Source organism: Oreochromis aureus, linkage group 1 (assembly GCF_013358895.1).
Source record: "Oreochromis aureus strain Israel breed Guangdong linkage group 1, ZZ_aureus, whole genome shotgun sequence".
Taxonomy (NCBI): Eukaryota; Metazoa; Chordata; class Actinopteri; order Cichliformes; family Cichlidae; genus Oreochromis; species Oreochromis aureus.
Window position 1 is genome coordinate 15,931,271 of NC_052942.1, and position 27,526 is coordinate 15,958,796.

The window sequence follows — 27,526 nt, forward strand, 5'->3', positions numbered from 1 at the left end:
TTATTTTATTTTTTTTTTCCCTGTAGCCTGAATGAAAAGCAGGATTCACAGAAACAAACAAACTGATAAGCACACACCCTTATCTTGCTGTCCAGAGGGGGAATCAGAAAGTTTAGTAAGAAGTTATTTTCTAAAGCTGTGAAATTATTTAGAATGCCCCCCCACACAAAAAACCCCCATAAAAAATAGCGACAAATTTAATGACAATTTGGAAAACAGCCAAACGGCATTTATTTCATCAGAGTTTGCCTGGTTTTAGGTGATGGTAGGCTGTATTTAAGGTGCTTTAAAAGCCTAGTTCACACACGCACACTGCCAGAGACATACGTCTGAACAGATCAGTAACAATGGGGAGGGGAAAAAAAGCAAGGCCACATGTGTTAGCACTTTAGGTCACATGTTTTGTGGGGGCACCATCAAAAATACTTGTAAGCTATTTCTGGACACTCTTCTCTCAGCATGCTCTCCACCAATTAGCGAGAACAGGCCTTTTATTTCAATTCGCACGCATTCACAACATCATATGCTAAAAAAAACAAACAAAAAAACCCCAATGCCAAACAAAACAACAAAAAAACCCTTACACCTCATTCATTTACTTTGTGACTTTTAGCAAAATCTTTTTAAAAAAAACCCCAAAAACATCATAAATTTAACCCCACACGAACACAAAAAACACTCTGAGGCTTCACCGAGAACTCCAAGAACATTTGTTGTTCCTAATGTTCCCCAGACACAAAGTGACATCTGCCTCGCTCTCTGCATGCCTGCTGCTCTTTGTTCAGAAGAGCACTGAGGGGAGAGCACATTGAAGGCAACGATGATGTCACCATTGTGATCATTACTGTGCTGTGTGGTGCCCTATTTTTGACCAGGCGTCACTGAGGGCAGGCCAGAATGTCTGCCTGCACACTGCCAGGAGGAACAGCGGCCTGCCAGTGTTAATTAACACAGGGCCTGTTTGCATCCGTCTTAAGACCACCCCCACAGGCCCACCTAAGTCTAAGTGCACATGCTCATCAACACATGCATAATTTGAGCTCGCCAACGAAGGTTTGCGCATGTGTTTTTTAACCTCGCGGTCCTTTGTTTTGGGCACCGTTTGGCTTCCTCTCCTTGTCTAGGCCTTGCGAGTGAATTATTTATTCAGCCTACTCTTCTGTGGTCATATCCTCACTGCTTGTGCATGTGCTTCCTGCCTGTTTGCTTTTAATAACGTCAAGCTTGAATTCGGCATTTATGGCTATTGAGTAACTAATGACTACTCCTGCCCATCTGTGGTAGACTCCACCTAAGTATAAACACGTGAGCTGCATAATTCATTTAGCCTGTTGAGGAACGTAAGCGAGACTGATAAAATAATACAAACATGCAAGGTAGGATTAACAGAATAGTAGTCTGAGTGTGTGTTCAGTGTTAAAGCTAAACTAACTGTGATCCTGGAAGGTATTTGATACGTATTTGTATCGTTATAGTAAAGCAGATCAATGCGAAGCCGAAGCGTAGGTTTTATTTTCACATCAAGGTGCTCTCTGTGACGCCACCATGCTTTAAGGGTTCACTGACCTTCTGCGCTCATAACAAAACTTTCAAGCATGCAGGTGTGATAAACCGACAGATGTTATCAACTTTTGACTTTAGCATTCCACATCTTACTTGCATTTTATAACCGACTTACACTTTTCATATCCTACGCTTGATCGTTGAAGTTCTTATAGCATCTGGCTTTTTATAAAGAAAATTGGGGATTTTTTCTCTCTAAAGATCATTTCATTTGCTCACTAATTATTAGCAGGGAGAAATTCTTGAACTACAGATGTAGTCTTGAAGCTTTCTATTTAGATTTTGAATTTCAAAAACAAAAACAAAAAAAAGGCTCTGTGAGCTGAGGAAAAGTTGGGAATTGGAGTAAGCTGTTGGGCACAATTAGAGGTGTATTTTTAAACCCAGTGTCTTAGTGTTTTGGATGAAGTCCTCTAAAACACTGAGCAATCGGGCTCGAAGGCAGATATCGGTGCATGACGCACACAAACCAAGATTTTGTTTCTCTGAGGCATTAAAGATGTTCTTATGGAGAAATCACCAAAAATATTTCAACAGCGGTGTAAAATGTGCTCGAAGTATGTGACCAGTTCAAAAAGCTATTCTCTCTGTGAATGTCTGTGCGTTATCTAACACTATATCTATCACTCAAGTGATGGCTGTTAACTTTTTTTGTTTTTTGCATGGTTTATCGTTGATTTTCTTTGAAATAATGTGAAAATAAAGTCCTAAAGTAGGATATTTCTTCAATAACTTTAATGGATGTTGTTGTGGGAAAAATGGCTCAATTAGCAACTCTCACGTGTCACATGTTGAGACATCAAAATTGTAAAGCCACACATTTCTCTGGCTTTTAAGACAAACAACAGCAAACATGTGACATCACAAGCAACAGGAACTCTTCCAAACACTAAAACCACAGCCCGCTCTCCTAAACATTTTGTCTTTGTTTATCCATTTGCTGATTAAAAAGAGCACTGTTGCCGGCCAGCCATGGTTATGTGGACGTTATGCCTGGAAGGGGATCTATCTTTTTCTTTTTTTTCTCACACATTTTATAACAGCTCTTAAGGGTTTATGTAGTTCAAACACACCCCTGGAATGAAAATGAAAGCTCATTCGGTGTCAGGATTTCTGAAGGCCTTGACACATACCATCTGAAAATAGCTCATGTGATATGCGTGGACGTTATTGCTGTATTTAAATTAGATGTTAGGGTCTTAAAATAGCCTGAAGGTAGCATTTTAGCACACCGGATTTGTTTTTGTGCTTTTATTTCTATGCCAGAGAGGCGACAAGAAAAGGTAAAGGAGACCAACACGGAGGACAGACTGAAGCCTGATTCACCTCGCCCACAAATATGGTCTCTTAAAGTTTTCCACATCAAGATACACAGAGGTATTTTGTCCTTCACAGACATGCTTCACATGCGGTCACATGTAGGTCCTGAAAGCACTTGTGTGTCAGGCAGCTCATTCCATGATTTAGACATGAGACATAACTGCAGTCACACCAAATATGTATGAGACATTTTATATATTTATATATATTTACAAAAGCCCCGTGTCTATCGTTGTCTTGTTTTGTTCTGAATGTGGAGCAGTTAAAAGGGGCGAATGAGGCACGTTTTACATATTGTTTTCTTGCTGCGGTGTGTGCGAACCAAACTCAGCCTGTTGACAAAACAGTAATCCATATCGCACGAACGCTTACGCCGATCAAATTACATGTGCGAGATAAACTCAAAGATTTGAGAAGTTTCTCTCTGGATTTTTTTTTTCAGAATAAAAGGAACCAGCAAGTTTCACAATTAAAAAAGAAACTTTGACAGTTGGCAGTTTCAGCATGACTCTTTCCACTGTGTAATTTTCTGGATAGTGTGAGAGACGCTACACTGCCAAAACTGCGATGATTATGTCTTCATTTTTTTTTTTAATGCCAGAAGTGCATTGCACAACGTTGCATAATCTCCATTTAAAAAAGGTGCTGATTTCTCATGACTTTTTGCTTTGTCCCAAAAGTAAGTGTTTGCACTAAATAGATTAAATCACATAGCACAAAGCTTAGCTCCTTTCACATTAATTATGAGTTCCAGCTTAAATACAGTGGAGTGTAAATAAAAAAAAAAAAGTATTTCTTTTCCTTGCTTTGATCTAAAATTTTCAGGTAAGTCTGCCAAATCAAACTTGTCAAAGTCACTGCCTAAAGAGAAACAAAACAAAGCGCTTTGCATTCAGAAGCTGAACACTGTTGAATCTCTGATGACAGTGACGTCTGTCAATATGAACTGAGAGCTTCACAGGAATTAACACTTGAGTGGAATCTCATGAAAGGAAGCTTTAGCTTTCAGTTACAAATCACTAGCAGGTGATTTGTAAAAAAGAAAGAAAGAAAGAAAGAAAAAAAGTAAGTCTCTGTGGAATTACAATAATGTTCCTGCTTTATTTATTTTTTCAATCATACAATATTAAAATAATGTTTGTGCATTTATGCGTAAGGCAGTGTAAACTTTGTAGTGAGAAAATTAGACACAAGACAAACTGTGTGACATGTACCAAAACCATAACTAATATTGTGCTTTCTATGTAGGTCAGAGAAAAGAGGAAAAATACTGAATCCTGACTTATAATAATAACAGAACAACGGCAAGTGCACCAGTCAGTTATCTATCAGCGTATGCTCCACTGTCAAAGATATGTCTGCCGTGGACAGAAATCAAAGCTAGTTATATGTAAACTATGATAAAGCAAGGCACTGAAGCTTGAAATTCCTTCAACTGTGAAAGTCATTTCCCTTGAAAAATCCCCCTCCGCTTCATCTGTCACAAAATGCAGAAAACAAGAGAAATCTTACAGTCGCAGGACGCAAGTAACGCCTGTTTTTAGTGTGCACATCTGTTTTCCCTTCTTTTCTTTCTCAGTGTCATTAGTGGCCCTATGATTGGAGGGGGAAATGCTGTTCTCACGTTGATGAAATTATAAAAACTAGGAGCACGGTCGACTGCAGTTAGCTGTATTTAACAGCAGGGTTTCTCCAGGGTGATATTCATATGGACTTGAAGGAAAGTACTGGGTTGATTACCGTAGCTAAACCCCTGCACTTAGGCGCAGATTTAGCAAATGGAAAATCTGCTGACATTTTGTGTGGCGTGTGTACACAGTGACGCGGGTGAAGATGTTTTTATTTGATTCAAGGTCATTTGGCTTTGCTCAGGTTGGGGTGACATTTGCTTGTGATCTCATTCTTCATGGAGAGATGCATCACCGTGGGGCTGAGAGTTGTTTCTCCACTTTTCCTGGCACAAATGACTCCTCATTCCCAGAAAAGGAACATGCTATCTCTCTCTCTCTCTCTATCCTCTCTTTCTCTCTCTATCGGTCACACACTGACAACATGTGCACACAGACTGCATCTCCTCAGTGAATGACAGTGTGAATGTACCTCATCAACGAATGAGTCACTCTACTACTCTGCTATTATGATGATTTCTCCCTTCTGTGTATTACATCATGCAACGGAGGGTTCTGCTCAGTTACATTCGCCACAATAAACACTCTCTGAGTGCACTCATTTAGACTGTGTGGGGATTTCAGTCAACCTTGCATGGAAAACATTTATTTGATCTTCCAAATCACTTTTTGGGTAAGTTTTGTGTACAAGTAAAAGCACAGGATTTCCTTAAGCTGACACCGGGATGGATGAGAACACCTGTAACATCCTTTTCTGTAGGTGTCTCTGGCACTGAAGGTCATGCATTGATGAATGTGGATTCCCATATACCGTAAGCTCTATAGTGAGGCTTTCAGAATATCTGTGATAAACCTTTATTGGTAAGAGATAGCAATCAATAACAGCGCTCACGTGGCGTAACTGCTGAATTTTTATGCCAGCCAGGGAATATGAGTGTTACTTGAGGTGCACACACAGATATTCTACATATAGCAGCCAAAAATTGGTCCCTTGTGCTTTAATCGCACAGGCGGTTCAAATCATTGACTTTTCAAATCATTACATCTCACACAGCATTGTGCTCAAGACCACTGATGTATTGAAAGGATGCTACAAAGAGAGGATCCTGCACGGATGGGAAGAGTAATTACTGTCCGGTTGCAGGGTTCTTACATTAATCCAAAACAAAAGATTAAATTAAACTCAACTGTTATAGCAGTGCAAGATAATCGGAGGCAGGGAGGAACAATAGCGCTCGATTCACTTCATACAGCAGAACATTGTCTTAATTTAATTTATTGGGTGTTTATTTAATACTTATTATGTAGGACACAACAATAAGTGAGGACTAATTCAATTGCATAAAAAGACATCCTTAGGCCACTTTTCTTGTGTGTGAACACTATTTTAAGCTCCATTTATGGTGTTCAAATTAAACATCTCAGAGTTGCTGGAAGCTTCTCGTGTTAATGGAATCCCACATAGCGGATTGTGTGGGGAAGAGAGCAGATGAATCTGTATTCCCTGAATGTGTCTGGGCGAAAATCAATAAATGCAAGCACAGCTCCTCGCTTGTGATGGCTGTCCCTGTCTTTGCATGCTGGACTAATAGAAAAATAATAATTAAATTTAAATCACCAGATTAATTTGTTTTCCATCAGTCTCAGGAGAGATCCTTTTTTTTTCCTGTTTCTTTAGTGGCTCATTATACTTTCTAATCAAGACAAAAAAAAAAAAAAAAAGTCCCTCTTTTAGACAGACATGCTGTCTCCCTTCCCCCTTCTCTTCCCTGTGGTGTGCTTTCTCGCATTGCAGTCATTGTGCTGGCACTTATTATGTTACAAATGACCGAGGTACGGCAGGCATTCTCAGTGTGCATGCAAAGAGGGCCCACCCTTCTATGCTACTAGCGCCTTCTCCTAATGACGATGCTCAGAGTGCCCCCCCACTCACCCACCCACCACACACGCCCCCCACCCCCCCACCCATTCCCGCCCCCATGTGCTCTCTTTAATGAAGATTCTCCAATGCAATTAAAAATCCTTGCTTCTTGCTGCTACTGTATGACAAACACAGCCACTGTCATTCCTCATGGCCTGTCATTCCTGCTACAGGAGGCGGAGGAGATGGAGAAATACACCAGGGTGCCAGTGGCTAGAGAGACAGATAGAAAGGATTGTGAGAGTGTGTTTGTGTGTGTTTGAAGACGAGCCCCCCCCCCCAATCTCAACAGGTAATGGAAAGGGGCAGAGAGAAAAAAAATCAATGACCAAAGAACATGGAGAGCATGCTTATGAAATGGCTTTAACTGCACACCACAAGCTGAATAAGGGGTTCTGTGTCCATCCTCCAAAAACTCGAGTGAATGCCTTATCGGATCGTCCACCTAAACACCACCTCACCTTTCTTTTTTTCTTCTTTCTTTCTTTTATATTACACCTAAAAATGACTGACTTCTGAGTAACATCTTTGCAATTCTTGCAATAGCATCAAAAACACTGGGGTGACACTTTTAGACGCTGTGACATAAGAACAGAGAGGAGAGAGACGGAGGGGGTGGGGGAGAGAGGAAGAAAGAGAGAGAGAAAGAGAGAGAGAGAGAGGAATCAGGATACATTTATGGTCATTTATAATGTTTATGAAGCATTAATATGAATGTGCCCGTAAACCAATACTCCATCACTCTGCTAACAATGAGTTCATTGTTTGTGTGTGATTTATGAGGTGTCTATAAACTAACAGTGAACAGTTTGTTAATCCACTATAATACCTGTTAAAATGGATACAACCAGTGGTGATGTGACACGCAGCAAAAGAGACAGACCCACGCACACACATACACACACCAGTCAGCTCTGCTGTGACCCATCCTCATCCTCATCAGGGTGGGGCACATAAGAACAGTTGCCCACTCCATCTGCAAAAAAAAAAAAAAATCCCCACCACCACCTCTCCACCCCACCCCCTTGTTGTTTTCCAGTTGAATGAAATAATCTTCCCCCGTCTGGAAACCCAGTCTGGGTCAGAGGGCCTACGTTCAGCCTGTTGCTTATTGTGTGTTTAGAAGAGGATGTAAAGCATACAATTAGGCACAGATGGCTGTCTTTGCCAGGCAATGTATTGATCCGAACCCGACGAAGGGCTGCCCCGTTTTCTGGTTTTGTTTCACAAATGCCTCCCCTAAGTTGGAGCCTTTATGTAACTGGTTTGTATTTGCTTGATCATGTAACATCTTGTGGGGGTTTAAAGAGAGACAGACAGATAGATCATCTGTAACTATGTTGAACACTGCCTAATCAAGCAAAAACACCCTGTATCATTAGGTTTGGCGATATTCTAAAAGTGCCTACAACTTTAATCATCTTTCACCTTTCAAAATAAATCCACAAATAAGACAAAATGAGAGGATTTAGGCAACTTTTCTTAAAAAAACCCCATAAAATTTAAGCCATAATCCAAGTTATAGTAATTAATTAAAATGATTAGGGATGTATAAAAGTTATTTTTTTTATTTTTATTTTTTTAAAAGGTTTGTTTATTTCTTACACCATCAGCGGATAAGGCGCTAACAACATCATAAATAAAGTTCCCGCTACATCCCTGTCAGTGCCGTGGACCTAATGACAATGTCGCATTTAAAGTAATAACGGTCAATTACTGTATCCTTCCTTTACTACGGCCGCTGCACAAATAATAAGTTTTCTTTGTGTGGCAGTAGTGAGCTGACGTCAGGTTGGTTCCTTGAAGTGGAGCTGAATAAACCTTGAGAAGAGTCTCCTTCAATCTGCTGTTAGTAACTAACACACACACTCACACACCGAGACTCAATTACTGCCCAATTCCCTTCTTTATCATTCGTCCCCGACCTCTTTCATAACCAAAACCGACCAAGGAAAAAAAGAGGCGAGAAGAAGACCGAGCCGAAGTGTTAGTTGAACTAAAAAACCACGCTGGAAATAAGTAAAGTGTCGAAACTAAAAAAAGGTAAGTGTTTTATTTTCACTGACGCTGTTTTCGCCCCGTCACAGAACAGGCGATGAGCTGCGTACGGAGAGAGCTCGCTTGGCTTCGTTTCTAGTTTCTTGGCTTTTTTCAGCTCGTGTAAACTGCTTTATACATACTTTCCTGTTTTCTCGTTGCGGTGTAATTCATTCAGTCCGTGTGTCCCGTAGTCGTTAGCGGTACGTTTGGTTAAAGTTTTTTCTCTTTTTTATGAAAAAAACGAAGTGTTTTTTTCCTCCTCTCCTTCTTCGGAGTGTTGACCTGATAGTGGGAATCGTCTTTGTGTCCCTCTTTTCCCTTTTCTCTCTCGCACCGTTCACTCCGGCGGTCGCAATTTGATAACGAAATTAAACTTTTTCGAAAGCTTCGTGGTTTTGTTTGTGTTGTTCTTTTTTCTTTTAATTTATCAACCGTGAAAATGTACAGTTGTTGGCTGTTTTTGGCTGCCTATTCTGTGTAGTGGATGTTGTAACCTAAAGGGGGGGGGGGGCAAACTACGAGGCACTGGACTGCCGTTGGTCCTCGCTAGTCCGTCCGTTAAAAATCCATCCAGTTTAACAGTCCCCCGACGCGAAAATAAAACAATTAGGCGACAAATACATAAATATCCCCCTTCAGTTTGGATTAACTTGGACGTATAATATTAATTTCTCTTTCCACAGCGGTTCAGAGTTTGAGCTTTTTTCCCTGTCGTGTCGCTAGTCGTATTGCTGGCCAGCCTGCTGGGGAGCTGTTATCGCGGTCGCTTCCTCAAACCGAGAGGCGTGCAGGCAAGCTAGCAGCCGCTTGGCCGAGTTGTTGAAATTTATCCCTTTGTGTATATTACAATATCCTCCATTTTTTCTGCCCCTTCCAAAACAACAAGCCTCTCGCCATCTTGGTTATTTTAAATTCGTCCACCCCCCCACACCAAAGCACCCTTACCCCCCCCTCTCTCTCTCACACACACACACACACACAAACATCCAGGCTACTTTAAAAGGAAATGGACGTTTTTTTTCTCAAGTTTTACCAAAGTTTTAGACTTGGTAGAGGGGAAAAACGAGACGGGGGATCGCGTCCCGTGTGTGCTCTTTTATTTTCTTTTTGAAAGGAAATTAAGGCGGTTGATAGAGTCGCGGACGATCATTTTAAGGCAGTTTTACTTCGATGTTTGGTGCTTTAAAAAAAGCAAATACAAAGTGACGTGGGGTTACATGTCAGGATTCTCTTGTTTTGAGACGCAAGTGGAGAGGCTGGTGTTTTGAGCCAGGCGTTGTTAAACAGGCGCATTTGTGATGTTTTAAGATAATACTGTTGATAAATGTGAGATCGGCGTTTACTCGGTGCTGCCTAATGTTTGTCTTTGCAGCTAAACATGAATGAATGAATGAAGGAAGGAGGGGGGAAGGAAGAAAGAAAGGAAGGAAGGATTGATAAAAGGGCAAATTACTAGGAATGATATTAAGGGAAGATTGTTTTTAAATTATAATTTTCATTGGATTTTAATTGGATTTCAGTATAAAAAAGTGATTAGGTATGATTAGACTCAGACAAGTTATATAAATAGTATTATGTTTAAAAAAACAGGTCCTCCTTCCTTCTTCCTTCAGCTGTTGTGGTTTAGCTGAATAGATGTGTGAGTGATAAGTTTGCTAGATTGACAGGTTTAAGACGTGCACACTGGCACACATGCACCTCTCGCCTTCCTTTGGATTATCTCTTGGCTGAGCCATGATACTTGCTTGCAACAGTTTAGATAGAAGACTTTTAGCAGACGGGAAAATGGTGACCTTATTTATTTTCTGTCATCCATCTCACATAAAAAAGGTGTCCCTGGCCCTTACAGTTACAACTTGATCTCACTTTTCTTCCCCATGTCCTGTAAGCAGTTTGAGAAAGAGGAGGGTGTTTAGGGTTGGAGGGTGTAGTGGAAGGAGGGGGACAAAGAAAACAAACTGAACAAATGCTTTGAAATGGAAAATCAGATCATTTCACCTCCCACCTCTTTTGTTTGCCCATTTATTGCTGCAAAAGCTGGAGTGCAGAGGAGCAGATGTTTAGCCAAACATGAAGGCGCGGTGCCTCTGTCCTTATGGGGATGGCTCTCCCTCCTCTCACTGCTGATGCATCGACATGACAGCTGCTTGATTTCATGGAGCTGCTAAGAAGCCATTAGTGGTATCAGTGAATTGAAACGGAACAGTGTCTCCCAGTTTTCTATCACAACTCTCTATTGTTGGCATCTTTTTTTTGGTGCGGATTTGTTTGAATATATGTGTGAGTGTTCGTGCTCCCGTGTGTGTGTGTGTGCAAGTGCTGCAGCTGAACATACAAACCGACAAGAAGTGGTAATATATTTGTGCAGCGTGTTTTCTCATAATTTGAGAGAGACTGAGCAAGAGCAAAAGTGAAAAAAGGGGAACAAATCTGTCAGAGTTTGTTTGCCATGTTGGTTTGAAATGAAAGCACACTGTGCTACCTCAAGCACACTCAAATCAGAGATGTCTCTCCTTGCCAGGCCAAGGGGAAGAAAAAAAAAAGTCAACTCGCGGCTGGAGTTTTATTCTTTCTCTGCTTTTCCCTCTCAAATTGGAACTGTTGTTTTTGAAGAGATAAAGGAGGACTTCTGCTTGACTTGAACATTCAGGAATTAAGGATAGACATAGTTAAGCCCTATTTGCATGTCTACCAAAGTCACAGCAAACGGTTGCTATTGACTAAGCTGATTAGGTGAAATTAGGTTCACGAGCTCTATGTCTGGGGGTGCTGAATCTGACAGAACTTGGACAGCTTTTGAGAAGACAATCCCATGTGCACACAAGGCTGAATTCTCTATAATCCCTTGCTATTGAATATGGGGGCTATCTATTTTTTTTTTCTTTTTTGAAGGAAACCCATCCTTGTGTTCTTTTACAGATGAAATGAAGTGCGATTTATTAGGTGTGCATGATAGGAATGATCAAGTCATTGGTATGAGGCGGCTCTTGCTTAAAACTTTAATATGAGATGAAAAAAACGTCCACTCTATTAGGGATGCTTCCATATATCGGCTGAACACTGAGCCAATCACAGCCTCGTTGACAGATATGGGCCTATCAGCAAATGAGATGACATTTACCAATGGCAGTTGCTGGTGTTTATCTGTTGGGTCACATCAGTGTCATGCTGGTTAATTGGACAAACAGTTCAGCAAAGAGGGAGAAATAAAAACAAAATAAAAACAAAAACACGCACGCATAAACCAGGGTTTTCCTCGGTTACAGACTGTCATTTAAGTCTGACTGGTGTTAATACAGTAAAGGCAACGGAACAAAAATCAAACATGACTATGAGATATGTTGATAATTTAAATGGTGCATCATTACAACGGGCAATAATATGAATGGGTTATTATTCATATCGTGTATGCTTTAACAGCTTTCCTTCTAAATATGCTGAGCACTAACCTGTTTTGAATGAGCAAAGCTAACACACTATTTTGTTTGTGTTCCTAAAAACTTCTGTGATGAGTGAGTAGAGCTTAGATCTTGTTGTTTAACATGCATTTTGTGTGATTGGAGTAGAATTAACTTTATCGCCATGGTGGGAAGCACTGGTACAAAGCGAATGAAATGCAGTGATAATTCAACCGGATGTGCAAAAACATAGTGTTATGTGCAGAATGTACAAGTGTATAAAATGAAAGTCCTACAACATGGGTGATGTTATAACTTACAGCATGTACAGCTTCTTAGTGTGTATATCAGGAGTGTATAGTGCAGTTTATGTCAGCTTAGGTTCACACCTTGTATATTTGAATATGCCTCCACATTCGTCCCATGTGACGACTTGTGATCAGGTCTCACTTTAACACTGAACACGTACAGGGACTGAAATGTGTTGCCGTCTCTAATGTACTTCCCTTGAATAATGTGCTGGAAATTAATAGAATAAGAAATGCTATACAGTCTAACTCGATGATGTCTCTAATCTTCCGCTTTCCGACTGGCTGATTGACTCTTTGGCCCAATTGGAAATCAAAGTGTTTTCAATCTAAGAGAATCTATTTTGCCTGATATTGTTGGCGCCTGCTGTTGCACATTTTAATTGGCGCCCAAATGAATACCTGCTTCTGCTTACACCGAGGACATCAGTTAAATAGCTGGTCCTTCAGTGTGACCTAAGGTGCTCTTTTCGTGTGCGACTCAGACCTTTACTTAGAGCAGTTCACTTGGTATTGGATCACTAACAACATCTAGTAATGCCAGGCGTGAATAGGGTTTTAGTTGCAGATTTTGATTTTAACCTCAAATTCTTTTTACTTGATGTCACTATCATTGGTGATTAATAAAGTAAATCCTTTAATGCAAAATATGAAAAGTGTCCCTGTCCCCTTGACTGATTGTGCCATCCCAGAGCCTCATTCACAAAGTATTTTGCTCCTTGCACATTGTAAATGATGGGTGGTTGTAGGTGATGGCTGGGGGCTGGAGCCTATCCCAGATGTCATAGAGTGAAAGGCAGGGTACACCTTGGACAGGTCGGCGGTCTGTCACAGGTCTAACACAGAATTTACCTCCCCATTATATGTCAGTCAGCTGTTTCACTTGTAGTCCCTTGTAATGCTCGCCTCAAACTTGAGATAAGTTTAACTCAGGGCCCGCCCACTTTGCATCGCTAACGGTCTCTGAATTTCATTGACATTTCATGTTGCCACATCTCTGCCAGTCTCTTCCTGTTTGTACAGCCCTTTAGAAAAGTGGCGTTATGCTTTAAATCAAGACTTAAAATGAACCAAGCAGTGTTTTTTAGGGGTAACGCGGATCCTGACGATAAAAGAAAAAAAGGGTTATTTGAAATTCTAGCGACTATTTCAATATTGTGCATTCGGTTACTGCGTCTCCCCTCACTGATTACATGATTTTACTCTGGGCTACTAGACCGTGCTTTGTAGTTTCTGTGTGACAAGATATGACAAAGTGGCTGATTTATGCATTCTTTAACCACAACAGCAGGAGGCTGAACTGATAATGAAAGACAAAAATAAACTTTAACATTATCATACACATGTACATTACTGAAATATTTACTAAGCTCTGTCTGAAGTGCTTCAGTCAGCCTAAATGTTTCAATGCATTGATGTCAGTAAGTTATATTTAGTCAGAGATTAATAAGATCTGCAAACAATCTATTGATAATAATGGCCATCTGGGAGCCCTGTCAAATCTCTGCATGTTAGCGCTGACACAGAGCTGTGAAATTTAAAGAGGAAGTAGAGATCTGCTCTGTGTTAACCAGATCCTTCAAGAACTAATGGAAGACACACTCCCAGTCGTCGGTCAGTCTTTTACACGTGAATGTGCATGCGCAAGCAGAAAAATAAAATAATGACAAATGAAATAATGCACTGAGAAACTGAGGACTTTAACAGATGTTTTTGAAGTAGACATTAATCCTGGAAAGACTAATGGTCCTTTGAGAAGAAGCAGCATTTTAGCAAAAGCCTTAAAAGCTTCCATGCATTAGATTAACAATGCGTCATATTGTTACAGATCAAATTGAAGCTTCTATGTCCTCGTCTCGGTCTAGTGCTGTGAGCCGTGTGTTACAGGCCAGTGCAGGCAGATCACTTATTGATACGTGTCCACATGGCCTCGCAGGTTAATGTCCTCTCAGCTGGGAAGTTGGTGAGCTCTCAGTTGATCTACCTAACCTTATGTTACCTTGCTATTTTGGTAACACTGCCTGTTCTCTGAACGTCCTGATAGTCATCAGGATCCACAAATAATTGTCTAAAGTGCATGCTTGGTGACAGCAGCTTTTAAAGTGAGCCTCTTCTAATATTGTGCCTGTCCTTTTGCTGAGTTATCTGCATCCATCTGTACAGTGAGAAATGCAGCTACGTTTAAAAAAACAGACTAATGAGATTGGGCATATGCCTTTCTGTTGTAGAAGCAAGTAAACAATCTCGACTCTTAATTAAGGCTAAACAAATCAACACCCATTTTATTTTTTCTACATTTCTGTGTGGATTACATATGGCGGATTAATTACCGAACAATAAGCAGTGTAAAGTGCAAGTGGGTCACCCGGCGTTGACTTTCAGGAGACAGAAGACAGAGCGGCCAAATTTGGGAGGGAAAGGCGATAAGCTGCTTCTTTGCCGTTCGTCCCCTGGGCCTCTATTTATCATTCAATGTGAGAATTTCCTTGATGAAAGTCAAGGTTGTTTGTGCATGCTCTGTCTCGTTGGGATGCCTGTTTTTCCACCAGCAAGGTGAAAAGGTTGATTTTCCCCCTCCAAAGAGATGCCTTGTTTGGGAAGTCCAGGCTAGTTTCTTTTAATGAAGTCTCTAAAGGTCCTGATGATTTTTCCACTTCATGGCTGTTTTTGTTTTATACATTAGTGAGAACGCGAAAAATACAGATGTACTTCGTGTGTATCTCCAAGCCACACAGCGGCGAGCATGCAAGTCCTCATAATTGTGTGTCTGTGCTCCATGTGCTAAAGACGTAGCGAAGAAGGTTATCACTTTATGTGAGCTGAAAGCATCCATTTAAGGTGGCCTTTATAAAAAGCAAGAGTGGCAAGAAAGATGGCAGCATAATGAAAGCATTTATTTTCTTGAAAAGAAATCACATCAGTGTTGCTTGGCTTTGTGAAATAGATACATTCAGAGTCTCTTAACATTAGACGAAGGAGGCTGGATTGGATTTTTCTGTCATTTTTCTCCCACCTTGTCCTCCCCTGTCTCCGTTACCAACATTTTCTTGCAGCAGGGACTTGATTATGGAATTGGCATTGAGGTCTGGAAAACCTGCTATTTAGTCTGATGTTTTCCACACCTTGACATCTGCAGCAGGGGGCCTATACTTACACATTTCTCTTGCATTCTCCCATGCTGGCTGTGCTTGGATGGGGAAGGATACTGGGAATGGGAAAAGAAATGGGAAGAATGTTTCGGATGTCGGAATGGGAATGATATTGGTTTCTCTATTGGTGTGCCTCCTGGGTCAGTGGGGTTCTTGATGATACTATAGAATAGCTTGTTGCAGGCAGGGGAGCTGTGAGCTTCGGTGGGTGTTAAGGCGCACGTACACACAGGCACACGCACACACACTTGCTGTCACAACACAGGCATTTATGTATAGGGACAGCACACACACACTAACGTGTACACACAAATGCATGAGATTGCGCCTCGACAGCCCCCCATTTATTGATCTTCTTCAGCATTTAAAATCTGGTCACTGCTGCCACAAAGGCTTTTTATTTTAGCTGCGCTGGCAAAGCGTGCTTGAAGCTAAGCCAGAATTTAAAATATTTAACTCCTACACAAACGCCATGAGAAATGACAAGGAGAGAGGAAAAACAAATAGGAAAGCAGTTTGGAGCTGCGCAGTAGCTATATGTGCATTTGTTGAGAACCGTGTTTTATGTAAAACACGCTGATAGGATCACCTCGCACTGAGTCGGCTGTGTAAGCGCTATAGTTTGGAGTAAAAATGTGCGCATACAGCACCTTTTCCTTCATAAAGTTTTTATGAATTGAGGGGGCTATCCTGTGTTTTTCTTCAGAAAAAAAAAGTTGTAGAGAAGAAATGAGCCTCGACTCTGAATGTAACTTAGAACTGAACTGCAAGGCCTTACAGTGTTTGTAGTGCAAGCTGAAAATGCTGGCAGTCATTGGATTAGTCATTACTGGACCTGGAACAAGCGGCTGTTTTTAGCATTTTAAGGTTAAAAAGGGATACTCGTGAGCAGAGGCAACTCACCAATGGCTAATCTGCGAAAGCCCTTTAGCATGCATTCTTATAGCCCAGTTCTTTTCTTAAGGACAGCGTGTTTCTCTTTCTCTCGTCTCAATGCACACGACACCAGGTATTAAAGGTAATAATTTCCCCCTTTTCTTCTTCTTAGGAAATTGTCAGTGTTCAGTTAGTCCCAGGTGGCATAGAGGAAATGATCTGACTAGCTGCGTTCACACTACATTTTGAAATAATTTGTCTTGAAAAGGTCAAAGCACATATCAGTGATTTCGAAATGCTCTTACATTGTACTGAAAATTTATGTTGCATTAACATTACAAATCACAAAGGTTTCCTCATCCGGTTTAACCTGCTGCTGCTGTTTTTTGTTTTTTTTTCCTCTTTCTTGTCCAGCTACGAAAGCCTAGCCCTACTCAGTCTGTGGCATTGTCCCGCTTTCTTTTTCTCTGTGTCTCTGTCTGTCCTTCCCTCTCTCTGTCTCTCTCCCGCTCTTTGCTTGTGCGCTCTCTTTCTGAACGATGACACTGAGAGACAGCTGTAACGTGAGACGCCTCTCGATCCTGGCAGGGGCTTCGAAAAGCTGAGGCAGAAGGGAGGGAGAGGGCCTTTATCTGAGACTGGGGGCGCTGACCTCCCTCATTCCCCTTCTTTTTCTCTCCTCCTTTTCTCTCCCCGTCTCTGCGTCTGCTGGCATACTCCATCCTCCCCCCACCAACAGAAGCCGAGACTGCACTCAAAAAAAAAAAAAGCATAATGAGAAAACATTTTCTGCCCATAGCAAAAAAAAAAACCTGATGAATGAAATGATGTGTGTTGTTCCTGTTTACACCATTTAAAGCTGTGTGTTGCTTTTTAAATTGCTAGTATCCCTCCATCTTTAGTCCACACTGGATGAAACTTAAATTGTGTTGTCAAGTGTTTACAGAATGTATGGAGTAATATTTGAGTGACTTATGTTTGTGATCTGTGTGTGGACTTGTTTTGTGCGTGTGTTTGCATTCGTGCACGTGTATGTGTGCGTGTCCGTAGATGGAAACATCCACACATCCCCTAGACTCTAGGCTATGGCTGCTAAATCCTCTGTGAGAGCTCCCGTGTGTAATCCAAACATTTAGAGCTAATTTAAGCATGCAGGCAGGAGCAGCATCCTTTAGGAAACAACAGCTCTCTCTCTTTCTCTCTTCATCCACCACTGTGTGTGTGTGTGTGTCCGTGTGTGTGTGTGTGTGTATTTGTGTGTGCACGCCGCGCAGGTGTTTGTGTGCGAGTGTCTTGTTGTCGCTGGAGGGAAATGAAAGCACTCAATCACTCACCTGTCAGAGTACTTCAAAATCTGTCCGTAACACACAAGTACACACAACCACACACAGCCACACATGCATGCATGGACAAACATGAACACACATGTGCATACACACTTACCCCTGAGGGTTTGACAGCACTGGCCCTTTATTGACTCCCTTGATCAAGGAGACAGCAGATCCATTTAATAGAAGCTCCACACACACACACGAGCGCACGCACTCACACACAGGCACCGAAATCAAAGTGGATTCACATCTGCTCTCCACACAGCTCCACTGTATCCTTTTCCTCTTGTACAGAACAGAGCTGGTAGTCATTTAAAACTGCGGCTTTATCGGCTGTTGAATTAAATTTTAAAAGCCACTGCTAATAGACGTCATAATGTTTTTCCATTGCCGGTTTCCCTTGTCATAGTTGCATTGCCGTTGCAGAAAAACAGCTCTGATATGCCTCTTTGCAGCATCTTGTGTTACAGCATGGAGTGCGAACGCAAGCCCAGTCTGGGTTATAGGCATGTTCTGTTGGCCCTGGCCCCTGTACTCCCCCGGTTGGCCATGTTTTGTGCTGAGTGTTTTGGAAGGCCAGTTAGCCAAGAGGGTGCTGGGAGGAGATGTGACAGCTGTGTTGGTCACGGCTACTCTGACCTTCACACGTCATCCTGATGGATCATCAAGGCTGTGGCGATACGCTAAACCTGTTGTGTAGGCCTGCGCTACCATGAGCATCCACCAGCATTCAGCTGCTTGCGTTTTTGGTATCAAAATGCAACTGAAGTCAGTCCTCAGTAATGCCAGGCTAACTATATATATATCCGAATGAGATTTATCCTGCAAAGAAAAGCAGGAAATGGAGGTGTATTGCTCAATGCGGCGAAGAGAAAAGTTATCATGGCAACACAAAAACATGCGTACATACACAGCAGTAAAAGGGCGAAGCATACAATCAAGACTGGAATTACACACGCACATGCATATATATATATATATATATATATATATTCTAGCTCACACAAATGGATTGCACTAATGTTCAGAGCTTTTCATTGGTCTCAAAGGGCTTTACTCCAGTGTGTGGTGTAACCCGTTCCCTCGAGATGGCACTTGCTCCATCAAGTCAAGGAAGAAACCATTTAGGGGAATGATAAACACACACGTATATTCACACATACACGCAGCACTGGGAGGCTGGAGGGATTTGAATTGCACTTAGGCAAACGTTTCTCACACAAGTTCTTTATTCCTCGTCTCGTTCCCATCTTTCCCCTGAACGTACACTTACTCACATACAAAAGTACTTGCGCAGAGATTCCATTTTGTCAGCTTTCAGCCCCAGATCATGTAACGATAAAAGATGCTGCCCTGCAGTTAAACACTGCCAGTAAATCACAGGGCAAAGAAAGCTGGGAGAAGCACTTATTTTTAAGCAGCATGAGAGACCATACTGAGGGAGGGAGGGGGGGCAGATAGGGTAAGACAGAGAGAGAGAGGAAGAGAGAGCTTCTTTGTGCACTGTGTACTGGCATTGTGTGTGATGAAGAGATGAATCACTGCTATTTAGGGATTGGTTTCCTGCAACTGATTGTGTGACGACTCGGTGGCGGACAGACTGTCAAGACTTGCCTGTTTTGTTCTGGGGGCTTCAGGAAAATGTCTGCGGCCAAGTCTCACTAACTCACTCCCACAGGGCCCGGTGTGCCAGAGATCAGCAGAGACAACAGAGACAAACACCTCGCCAGTGTCGCTCGTCTAACAATGCATCAAATATTAAAAAGCAGGGGATTTTAGGCCAATCTCAATATGTATATTTTCAGAGTACACTTGTTTTCCGTGCTCAAATACCAGCAGAGCTTGCTCATAAAAGAAGGCTCACGTGACTTTCTTTCTTTCTTTCTTTCTTTCTTTCTTTCTTTCTTTCTTTCTTTCTTTCTTTCTTTCTTTCTTTCTTTCTTTCTTTCTTTTCTTTTCTTTTTTCTTTTTCTTTGTCCTTGTCTTTTCTTTTGACCCCTCTATTTAACCCTGTGCGGATGCCTGAGAGCGGTTGTATGAATCTTAAAGTAAAGTCAACATCTGTTTGGCTGAGGCAACAGGGGTAGATTAGAGTAACCAAACAAGACAATTCAGGGAGACATCATAGCAGTTAGGTTGTATGCTGTCCATGTGCAAGCATGCCTGGAGTGTAAATGCTGGTAATTATTACTTTGGAGATAGTTCTTTGTGTGTGTATGTGTGTTTGGTTTTATTTGCCTTCACGTTAATTAGATGGAAATGACTAAGCAATGATGGCTATTATTAAATTGACATTCGGATTGTTACTCAAAAAGTAATAAATTCACCGGCACAACTTAGGGCACGGATTTTGTTGGATCACTTGGATAAAAGCATTCACATATCTCGGTGTTACTCAGAAAGCAAGGCTATGTGAATTCTGTCACACTAAATTAATGCTGAGGTGAACCTTTTTGCATTCGTGATGATTTGTATTTGTTCAACTGTAAATAGCGCTTTGAAGTTTTCACATCATATTTCACTCAAACTTGTAGTTGATTAATGTTTTGCTTGGCATTGACTTTGGCTTCAGCTGTTTTGTACTTTTTCCGCCTTCTTTCTTTTTGTCTTTCTGTTGTAGTAAAATACATCTAAAGGGCTTGGGCAAGCAGTTTTATTTATGTCATATTGGACTTTATGAAGATTTTAATGTGTATTTATTACTCCCTTTCAATATTTTATATGCCAAATTAACTATTAGCTAATTGAAAAAGATGAATCCATAATTAATTAATTGTTTGCTGCAGACCTAATACAATGCCCTGACATAATTTATGAGGACATAGCGGCGGAACAAGGCTACAGTCACAGGAAAAGAGTGTTTTGTAATGTTTGATGTAAAACTGGTAAGATCCTACCGTAAAATGAGGTTAATAGACTAACAGCCTGATTCTCAGTGAGGCAAATGATGGCAGACAGCACTGGCTTTCTTATCCAGTGTAATTCACCTGCCTCGTGGCTGGCAAATCATTTTCTGTGGTGAAGTCCTGTGAGCAGAGATCCTTTAATCATCCACTAATAGGCCTTTATGAAAAAAGCTGAAGATGAATTCAGCCTACCTGGCTCTCTGTTATCATTATCACTGCGATGAGTTATCAAAGTATTTGTGTGTGCCTGTAGTTTGTGATGGTGTGTGTGTGTGTTTGTGTAAGAGCACAGATAATGAGGGGAACCATTACAGTTCGATCAGTTCGGTTATTACCAACACAGTCAGTCTAGGTGATTCCTGTTCAGTGATACATTGAGTTGTAATGACAGACATGCGTTGCATTGTGTACCGCAGACTTTGGCAATACTTGAAGGCATCTGGAGAGACAAAATGACTTACTTACTTGTAACGTACTACCTTTCTTTTTACCATTTGAGCAAGTGACATTAACAGAAAAGACGGGAACTCTGTAGGAAAAAGGATAGCTTTAACTATTATTGTAATATCTCACCACATCCGTGCCGCTGAGGCATCCACCAGACTTGATTCAGTTGCTGTTGACCAGATGGATGTGTTTACTGACAACAAAACCTTGTTAGATAGCTACCCACACATGCTGTAACACTGCTTGTGTGTTGCCGTGTCTGGAAATGTCTGCTTCCCTGAGTCTGTGTGCATGTGTACGGGGAGCCGTGACATTTGTAGGTACTGCATTCTGATCCCACCTAACCTTGCTGACACCAGTTATAACTCGTAATCGAAAGCTGTCCTTCAGCTGTTCTTTTTATTCAACACGAGGTTATATCAGCGTAAATGAAAGTTGTAAAAACTGCACTGTAGTGTGATATACAAAGCAGGGTGTTGTCTGTTATGGTGAGCTGCTCAGATTAAGCCCGGGCTGTAAGTGCACAGGAGGGCCTTAGAGACAATGCATGAGAGATGGGCGTGAGAACGCTGGTAAGGCTTGGTTCTCTGCAAGAACTGTCTTGTGTTTAGGGAAAATATCCTCACACTTGAAGCTCCAATGTCTAGATTCAGTTCTAACAAACAGGTTTTGCAAGAAAGGGCTCAGGGAGAAAGAGACTTCTTGTGGGTGTGAATATCTTTCTGTTTGTGTGTGTGTGTGTGTGTGTGTGTGTGTGTGTAGCCACAGCTGTGTTTCAGACGTCACTATATTTTTTTCCTTTGATGTGTCTGGAAAACCACAAATACTAAGCTGTGTAACTGTAACTTTGAAGTGCAAGTAGTTTTTAGGGCCTCCGCCAGCTTTCAGGTCGTGAAATGAAAGAAGAAAAAAAAGCTTCATAGTACTGCATCAAAACTGCCCGTTTTGAGAATGCTGCTCTTCTTATGAGTCAGATTGTTGTATTCGGCCCGAACCACAGTGATCTCTTGTTTCTGCTTTTCCCCAGGTGTTACAGCAGTGATGTCAAAGAGCTGAAGACACCTGTAACAGTAAGTGCATCTCTAAAATTTCTCACACTATGCCCAAAATGCATGTGTGTTACAAAATAGTTGATGTGTGACTTTTGAAAATATACATTGTCACACACTTCTGCTTTTACAGTGGTTTTTTAAAAATTATTTATTTTTTTTATGGCACGCCAGAACAAACTTGCAGACTCCTCCAGTTTCAGGCCTAATTTGATTTTCATTCATTCAGTGAAAGAGGATGTTTTTTTTCTTCTCCCCCAATTAAATTTAACAAGAGCCCCTTGAAAAGCAGTTGTTATGATTACATTACAAATTCGGGGTTCATTCAGTGAATCAAGCAATTAATTAGATTTCTCCCATTCTAATCAGAATATTTGTATGAAACGTACGCGCCTAATAAACATCCTTTGAGTTTGCTATCTCTTCAGACCCAACACTGAATGTAAATGGGTGTTAACTGTGCCCGACAGTGCTTCTGGGTTAGGATCTTGGATTGGGTTTAGTTGTTTGTGTGTCTTTCTGCGTGTAGCATTAATCTCCTCCTTTTTGAGACCCTTTCTTTCTTCCCTCTCTGTTTTCTCGCTGTGTCTGTGTGTGAGAGCAAGCTGTACTCAGGGGCGCGGCTGCGTCCTCAAGGCTTCACTTCACACACACCAAGTGGTGTGCCAGTTTATTGTTCCACACACACAGACAATGACTTGCACTTTCTCTCCTGCCCGACTTGATGGCCTTGTGCCTGTGAGTGTGTCACCAGATCAAATTGGATCTTTTAAAAGAAGGTTTTTGCTGAATGCAGAGCTCAGTGAAATACTTGTTTCGCCCATGACTGTCTTTTTAGCCTTGTGCGTTAGCAGACCCGATTCTATCAGGTCTAACCATTACTGCTTCATCTCTTGCTGTGAATGATACATTATATCCCCTGCAGGTTGGTGCGGGCTGCTTGTATCATTTGTGATAAGTATTGATGAGTCCTCTCTTGGGGAATCAATTTCTAGGGGTGGGTAGTGGTGGTGGTGGGGTGTGTGTGTGTGTGTGTGTGTGTGTGTGTGTGTGTGTGTGTGTGTGTGTGTGTGTGTTTTGAAGGGGTGGGGGGGGGGGTAGCCTTCTAGCTCAACCCCCACAGCTGGCTGCTCCTAACTGGTGTCTTGGCTGCCTGACTCTTCCTGCAGCCCCATAGAGAACAAGCACAGCAGAGCACAGGGGAAAGATGGAGCTCATCCAAACAGCTATGGTGTAATTAGCTGACATTTGTTGCTTGGAAGACAAGAGAAGGAAAAAGGAAAGAGCTGCTCAACTCAAACACCCAAAGGAATATGCAAATGTTGAGGGTGAGAAAAAATGAAAGAAAGACAGAGAAATGTGTCTAATGGCACAGAGATATAATTATATTACATTCACGTACGCATGTGGGTGTGTAATTGTGTGTGTTATGAACCCATTGAACTTTATGTGAGTATTTATGTCAGTGTTTTGCCACTGCAAGGCACGAACCACTGGTCTACGGAAAGGACTACAAAATATGTTAGGATAAGAATGAGGCTTTCTCTGCTAAGAGACGATACCCTCGTCTGCTGTGTAGCGCTGTTATTTTTTAGAGCATGTCTTAAAGTATTCAACTACATCAGCTAGGCATCACACAAGTGAGATGCACAGTACCCGCGCGAAGCAGCCATCCACAAACGGGCTGATTCTCCGGTTCCAGGAAGGTTGTGCGTGTGCATGTGTGCGCTCGCATGTCTGTTTGTGTGCGCGTTTAAGCGAGAGCGCCGTACTGCATGTAAACTATCTGTACTTAAGCCAAGGTGCTGTGCGAAGGAGCAGCAATGCTTACGCAGCCCCATCTGCTTGATCCAAGCTTGAAATGCAATGCTTTTTAATGACAAAATACTGAGTGGCTGGGAGGTGTGCAGAAAAAGGAGGCGTGTGTGTGTGTGTGTGTGTGCGAGTCAGTTAGTGTGTGTGTTATGTGAGTGTGAAATAGAGAGGAATAAAGGGAGAGGGAGAAGGAGAGAGAAAAACATCTCGAAGGTCAGGAGCAGCGGGCGGCCGTAGGGGAGAGACACGTGAGACAGAGATAGTCTTGCGTCAGCCCCACAGCAGTCCGTTCTTTATGTGTGTGTGTGTGTGTGTGTGTGTGTGTGTGTGTCCTGTGGGGCCAGCATTTCCATCCGCATCCCACCGTGTGTTACAACAGAGTAGCATGCCAGTGTTTCTATTCTGAGTGTCTCTGAATAGATCTGAAAAGATAGATAGATAGATAGAGATAGATAGATAGATAGATAGATAGAAGGACAAATTACTGCTTGGAATTACTTCGAAGCAGTCAGTCACTGAGCTATAGATAATTTTTTACATGACTCTTGTGGCAGTGGAAGGGGAAATTACACCTTCTAGCCTGAGGGGAAAGAATTTGTGTGTCTCGTTGCCTGTCACAAAACCTGAATAGGGTTTCATCAATCCTAGCAACTACTATCATTTTTCAGCTCTTATTCATGAGCCCGCTTTGTTTCTCACAGTGTCTTTTTTCCCAGTGCCCTTTAAACTGGTGCTCTGTTAGATTGGGGAAGTGTTAGAGATAACTCCTAAACATTTAGTACTTTGTACTTGCCTCGAAGCTAAGATTGTTAAAAAGCTACTGTGTGATTGTCCTCGGGATAGGGAGCAGAGTAGATTCAGCAGACACACTCTAGCATTACTTTGGGCTTAGCCATCCATGTCTTTGTGTCGCTTTCACTCAAACTCATGCTTTCTACACACACACACACACACACACACACGCGCACATGAGGAAACACACTGGCTGTTCCCCTTCTGCCTCCCTTGGCCCGCATGATCTCGACAGGGCTCAGTCCTGTAGCCAGACTTTTGATTCACCCCCACTGCCAAACAGCCTCTGCTCTTCTTGTCCCCATGAAGGGCTGCAGCGTGGGGTGAGGCTGCTCTTTTACAGACACTTGTGCCATGAATCACTGCTTGCACCCAGGGAGCCTCAGTCCACTCAGGGGCTGCCTGCCCGGACCATAATGTGTGTGGTCATGAGGGGGCCATTTTGAATGGAGGCCAGACAAAACAGGAGCTAAAGAACCCAAGCTGTGAGCTTTCCCAGAGAGGGCAACAACAGGAGTGTGTGTGTGTATGTGTGTGTGTGTGTGTGTATGTCTCTGTATTGTATTTGTTGTAGTACGGGCTTGATGTTGGCTATACAATGCTGAGTTCTGGGTGTCATAATGCAACATAATTGTATACCAGTAATTTATGAAACATTAGGAGTAGACCTTTAAACCCCATGCATCACAAACCTTTTAGCCGCATACAAACGGGATTGCAATTTGAGCTCCTTGGACGCAGCTCTAATGCCTGTTTCACTGTTAGGTTTGAAAACAAGTGATGATCCATCCTTTGCCATCTCTTGCACTTACTTACCAACCTACCAATCACATTACCCTCACCCTGAGTAGAAAATGGTATCTAAGACATTTTTGCAAAGTTGTCGACGTCATCTTAGAGCATTTGCCCCTTTCATCAGCCTAACCCAGATGTTGTCTTTTTTTTCTGTGGGTCACATGGTTCACCAGATTTAAAGGTTTAAAAACCGATTATGTTCTAAATTTTATGTTTGTTTGTCCTTGATTGTTCTGATTTTGTGTTTTATTTTGCTTTAATTTCGGAAGCTTAGCCAAATGGGTTAATATGACTATTAGTAATTGGTTATCATTAGTAGAGTTGTTATTATAAAAAGCCATCATTATTGTCTGTACTTAGTCTGTGCATGCATGCGCTGTTAGAAAATGCAGGGTTACTGTCTTATGGAGATAATTAAGCAGAACCCCCCCCACCCCCCACCAAGACAAACACACACGCACACACAGTTTCCTCATCTCTTTCTCTCACATACACACACACAAACATCATCCACAGCGCCTTGCATTGACTTCCGTTGTTTTCCTGGAGAGTAATTCCAAGCTTAGCTTTGCCTTACCCCCCTGTACTTTAACCTAACCTTAACTGGACAACATGTCACCACTTTAAAATTTAATGATTTACATTATGAGGACTTGCCTTTCTGTCCCCAATAAGGAAGACATGTCTGCACATTGTGGTTGTGAAAGGAGTGTTTCCGTGTCGGTGAAATGGTGACCTAATGTTTATATTATGCAGGCATATATTAACCTTTATAGATAGATAGGACATGATAATTTTGTTGAAAATCTGATATCATGACAGTCTTAGACCACAAACACACACACACACACACCTACACACACACACACACACACACCTACACACACACACACACACACCTACACACACACACACACCAGCTGTTTCCCTTATGAAAGCTTTCAGGTTTATTGGGTCTATCTGCCGCATTTATGGCCAAACCACATGTCTTCAACTGTCTTTATTCCTTGGTCTGTGTTTCTGCTCAACCCCTTGTCTCTCAACATCCTCTCCCACTTCCTGCCCCCTTACTCTCTTCCCCAGGTCTTCTTTCCTCCTTCTCTACTTCAAACACCCACACACTAAACACAGTCCACTGCTATGGATGCGTTTTCTGCCTATGTTGTGCGCCTGTGGCTGGGAATAGTTTGTCCCTACTGGGCCTGTGCATCCCAGGGCCTGTTGTGCCAGGCCAGGTTGTAACCTGGATACAGCTGTAGTCAGGAGAAGCCATTAGCTGTGCCAGGAGGCCCCCAGCTCCCAGTGAGAGCTCATTACGGTTTCTGTGCAGTCACACTTCTCCTATGAAACACAGCAGTGTGCCTGGTGAAACTAGCCAGGACACTGAGCCTCAGGGAAACCATTATGGCTTGATTTGGAGTTCTGAGAGAAAGAAAGAGGAAGAGATAGAGGGAGAGGGTTTAGGTTTCATCGAAAGAGTAGAATGAATACTAAGAATGATATTAATCATTAAACATAGCCAGCGTTCCCTGTAGTTAACTGTGAGAGAGTGAGTGTCTGTGATTATTGGATTTGATTTTCTCTTTGTTCAGTGGGTGTACATGTGTTTGTGTGTGCGTGTGCGTGTGTGCTCTGAGTCCCAGTTCAACCGTCTGGTCTGGTGTGCAGATGGCTGAGTTGGGGCCTGCTGAATGTGATACCCATTTTCTTTTCTCTGTCTCTTTATCTGTCTGTTTTTCCTTACTTTATATGTCCTTTCCTTTAGTTCTGTTTTGTTTTCCTTTCCATGCTACCTCTTTCTGCTAGGTTTCATTTACCAGTTAACATCCCTGACTGCCTCCACTCTTTCATCACTGCATCTGCTGAGGGCCATCTAGGGCAGAGGAGAGTTTTCCATCGCTCTATTTTCTCTCTCCCTGCTTCTTTATGCGCCTCTCAGGGCTCAGTGCGGCAGCTATATGCAGTGGCTTTGGAATGAAATGTCTCTTAACCGAGCCATGTGCCCCGGAGCTACGGTAATTGCAGGTGAAATTCAGCTTCCTCTTTAAAATGCCATCTCTCATTTCCAGTTACCGGCCCCCTTCGTATCTCTCTCTCTTTTCTCTGCCTCCCTCCCCTCCTGTCTCCCTCTCTCTCTCTCTCTCCCTCTGGCTGTCTTTCAGAGGCGTGTGAATCCCTCAGCCCCTGT

General features: G+C 42.1%; 1 protein-coding gene across 15 annotated transcripts in view; it reads left to right on the plus strand.

The window, feature by feature from the left end:
* Positions 1 to 8,113: 8,113 nt before the first annotated feature.
* baz2ba (bromodomain adjacent to zinc finger domain, 2Ba) overlaps positions 8,114 to 27,526 on the plus strand; it is a 68,634-nt gene continuing 49,221 nt past the window's right edge. For 12 of the 15 annotated variants that reach the window (XM_031728902.2, XM_031728903.2, XM_031728908.2 and 9 more), the window contains exons 1-2: positions 8,115 to 8,475; positions 21,915 to 21,957. The gene's annotated coding sequence lies outside the window, so the exon portion shown is untranslated. Of the gene's footprint in view, positions 8,476 to 21,914; positions 21,958 to 27,526 lie in introns of all 15 variants that reach the window. The other 3 variants (XM_031728914.2, XM_031728915.2, XM_031728907.2) reach the window with 2 other exon arrangements.